At 41.7% G+C, this 4,245-nt stretch overlaps 1 non-coding gene across 1 annotated transcript; it reads left to right on the top strand.

Annotated features, from left to right (window-relative positions):
- The first annotated feature begins 3,958 nt into the window (after positions 1 to 3,958).
- Positions 3,959 to 4,030, top strand: TRNAE-UUC (transfer RNA glutamic acid (anticodon UUC)). The gene has a single exon. It is a non-coding gene; the product is annotated as a tRNA-Glu (tRNA).
- The last annotated feature ends 215 nt before the right edge of the window (positions 4,031 to 4,245 follow it).

Here is a 4,245-nt window from a genome sequence, read left to right as displayed (position 1 = left end):
TGCACACACACATAAGCTATTCATATTATTCTACATTAATCTTCAGGTTATCCAAGTTAATAAAAAATTTATTACTGGTAAAGTTGTTACTGACCCAGGTTCTTGTACTCTTCAACCAATACAAATTGATAACAGGCCAGATGAGAAATTCAGGCAAGGCTTTACTGGGACTTGTGCTGAAGCATGACAAAACAAGGAACAGTTTCCCTTGCTCGCCCCTGCAGCCACAGGGTGGGAGGGGAGAACCAGGTCCCTTAAATGGGTGAAAGCTGGGGCAGATCCATGGATTGGACTGGAGAGGTAGCTTAGGTGGTCTGCTCACCCCTTTGGTGGCACCCTGTGTGGGGATCATGTGCAGAACCCCACTTTTACTCCCCAAATCTCAGAAGTACCAGTTGGGTTTTTGGTCTTTTTGTATCTTATTGTTCATAATTTGCTCCAACTGTGCATGCAGTTATTTTTAGTCCCTCATAGTTTTATTTGTAATTTGTTGCTCAAGGAAATATTTATCTAGGTGCAGCAAAGGGTCCCAGATCCCAGGTCCCAGCTTATCTAAATATATTACCTCCCAACTCATTTAAAAACATTGAAATTTAGTAACTTTTTATTCAGAATGTACACTGTCCTTGTAAATTCCCATTTCTTTATGGAGAAATTGATTTCTTTATGGAGAAAAATTCCCATTTCTTTATGGAGAAAATTCTAGATTTAATTCATTTCAGCATTTTCCAATATTATCCTTATCATGGAGTCAACCCATGATGATAGCCAAAAGAATTTCACTAAACCTATTAGTTGGATGATTTGGGGCAAATTATTTTAAGCTCCTGGACATTTTTGAGGTTGTGGCCTTGAATATCCCCAAGTTACCTTTCAGATGTAAAGGTTTATTAAGTCTAAATAATAATAAAAGGTAGAAATATGAGATATTAACTACTAATTTTCTAAAAAAAAAATTCAATAAATACTGCCAAACAGAGGATATGAAACCCAACACACTCTGTAAAACAAGGCAAAATATTCAAGGCTTCCTGCTGTACTTGTTTTTAGTAAAAACAAAACCAAAAAAGTCACTTAATCATTTACTAGAAAATTCTTTTCCATGGCTCTTGCCCCTATTTTAGGAAACTAAGGCATTATTTTGGGTAGTACTAACAATCTCCAAATTACCATGACTTAGTGCAATAAAACTGTTTCCATAAGAATGCAATGTATATACTGGTGGTTGGCAAGGGATCACAACACAGTGAAAGCCAGGAGACACTCATGCCATCCTGTGGCTCTGGCCTCAACTGCCATGCCTTGGAAGGTTTTGCATTCACACAAGGATGAGCCGTGGGAAAGGGGAGCCTGGGCAGCAGCCCTACAGAGGGGCGATGGCCATTTTCATGGAGCTTGTGCCCTTGCTTCCTCTCCCTGGATATCTTCAGTTTAGTTCAGTCGCTCAGTCGTGTCTGACTCTTTGTGACCCCATGAACTGCAGCACACCAGGCTTCCCTGTCTGTCACCCACTCCTGAAATTCATATCCATCGAGTCGGTGATGCCATCCAACCATCTCATCCTGTCATCCCCTTCTTCTCCTCCCTTCAATCTTTCCCAGAATCAGGGTCTTTTACAATGAATCAGTTCTTCACATCAAGCGGCCAAAATATTGGAGCTTCAGCTTCAGCATCAAGTCCTCCAATGAATATTCAGGGCTGATTTCCTTTAGGATGGACTGATTTGATCTCCTTGCAGTCCAAGGGACTTTCAAAAGTCTTCTCCAACACTACAGTTCAAAAGCATCAATTTTTCGATGTTCAGCTTTCTTTATAGTCCAACTCTCACACCCATACATGACTGCTGGAAAAATCATAGCTTTGACTAGACGGACCTTTGTTGGCAAAGTAACATCTCTGCTTTTTAACATACTAAGTTTGTCATAGCTTTTCTTCCAAGGAGAAAGCATCTTTTAATTTCATGGCTGCAGTCACCATCTGCAGTGATATTGGAGCCCAGGAAAATAAAGTCTGATACTTTATGGGACTGGATGCCATGATCTTCATTTATTGAATGTTGAGTTTTAAGACAGCTTTTCCACTCTCCTCTTTCACTTTAATCAAGAGGTTCTTTAGTTCCTCTTGCTTTCTGCTATAAGCATGGTGTTATCTGCATATCTGAGGTTATTGATATTTCTCCCAGCAATCTTGATTCCAGCTTGTGCTTCATCCAGCCCGGGATTTCTCATGATGTATTCTGCATTTAAGTTAAATAAGCAGGGTGACAATATACAGCTTTGAGATACTCCTTTTCCAATTTTGAATCAGTCTGTAGTTCCATGTCCAGTTCTAACTGTTGCTACTTGACCTGCATACAGATTCCTCAGGAGGCCGTAAGATGGTCTGGTATTCCCATCTCTTGAAGAATTTTCCACAGTTTTTTGTGCTCCACACAAAGGCTTTGGCATACTCAGTAAAGCAGAAGTATCTTAGCATTGTTTTAAATTGTATTGCCATGTTTACATGTAAGAGTGAGCTTCCCCCAATTTATTGACTCCTCCTCTCTCAATCCACTTTTCCTTCCTGTGGGTTTTTTTTGCCCCCTGGGAGCTAAGGTGCAGATATAGTAAGAATAGTTACTTTTCCCTATGAAACATTTTCTTCCAGTCTGTGGCTCAACTGTAGACATTATGTACAGTCCTTTTCATTCCACAAATGTCTTCAAATATTAAGAGTTTTAATTTTTAAAAAATCACACATACAGTCGAAATTTTTAGAGATTGAGAATCTCCACCCTTGCCTGATTTTTGCTTAGGGTGACCCTGGCCCTTTATCCTCCCTATGGTCTGCCTATTACTTTCAGAGCAGCATTTCTCCATACTCACTGAGAGACAAATCCAGAACAGTATTTGTTTTACAAAAGTTTTTTTTAAAAAATAGAATTGCTTTGTCATAAGCATATTCAGGAAATCCTAACAATTCGCCTCTTTGATCAAGTTTTATCAATTTCCAAAATCTTTTCCAAAATCTTTCTTTTTCCCACATGCCAACATTTGACACTGCACACTTGCTTTCTGGCCTAATGCTAGCCTGGAACCAGTGGGGTTGAGAATTTTTTTCAGATGCATTCTTGTCTTGGGGTTCCTCTCCAAGAGGCTTGTTCAGAAGTTCTGACGTTTATATAGCAGTATTTGTCTTTTTATAAATCATGTGTAGTTTCCTTCCAATACGGGATACCAATTTTTTATGTGGGGTGTACATATTTATCTCGCAGTCAGCAGTTTATTTTACCTTTCTTCCTGCAAGATATGAGTTGTTAAAGCAGTGCAGCGTATGGATTCTTTCTTTACAGTTGGCAATGTTTAGCTTTGGTTTTATGGCTGTAAGACCATCCCTAAACAAGATCTTTTAAAACGGTAGTCTCTGAAGGCCTTTGGCCCCAAAACGTTCCCAAGGAGGTATTTGGGGTTTCATCTATTGCCTTCAAGGTGCAAAATCTCACTTAAAATGCTCTTAAGCATCATGACTGGAAAAACCTGATCTAATAAAAGTTATCCTCTGCTTCAAAACCCAGAAACTGAAGCCCAGGAGCCAGGCTCACAACCTGCTCTTGGTTCTTCAAAGCACTCTCTTATCTCACCACAGAACGTAGTTAACCGGTGTTTAGAAACTAGGCCCGTCCACAGACGCTGCGGGAGGGCCGTGTGGGGCCCAGAACCGCTTCCCCGGAGCGGAGAGTTTGGTGGGGTCGGACCACCTCCCCGGGGCGGGGTGAGGGGTCGGGGAGGTCACAGCACTCCACTCCAGGCTCCAAACCGCGGGCGATGAGACTCAGCACACCCCGCACCGCCGGCGCCAAGCTCCGAAAACCCGCGCAAGCGCGGAAGGCCTCAGCAGCTCGGAGGCGGCACCGCGCGGCGGAAGCGGAAGCAGACGGCTACGATTCAATTGTCTTGTACTGTAACAGTCTCACGTCCTCTCCCACATGGTCTAGCGGTTAGGATTCCTGGTTTTCACCCAGGCGGCCCGGGTTCGACTCCCGGTGTGGGAAAGAGAGACTCTTTTAGAAGCCCGGTTAAGAAATTAACCGTCAAGAAAATTGAGATTCTTCTTAACAAGAAGACTCAATATAATTGAAGAAAGGTGCAGTTCTCTTAAGGGGAGTGGTGAGCTTGAAAATCCACCTTGTAATTTGTAACACAGGAAATGCTACTTGTGTAAGCAGTATCTCTATTTTTGTCCATGATATAATTTATTTAAAATATG

This window comes from Bos mutus, chromosome 21, assembly GCF_027580195.1.
Source record: "Bos mutus isolate GX-2022 chromosome 21, NWIPB_WYAK_1.1, whole genome shotgun sequence".
In the NCBI taxonomy this organism is placed as follows: domain Eukaryota; kingdom Metazoa; phylum Chordata; class Mammalia; order Artiodactyla; family Bovidae; genus Bos; species Bos mutus.
Note: the sequence above shows the minus strand (reverse complement) of the source record. Positions and strands in the feature narration are given on the sequence as shown.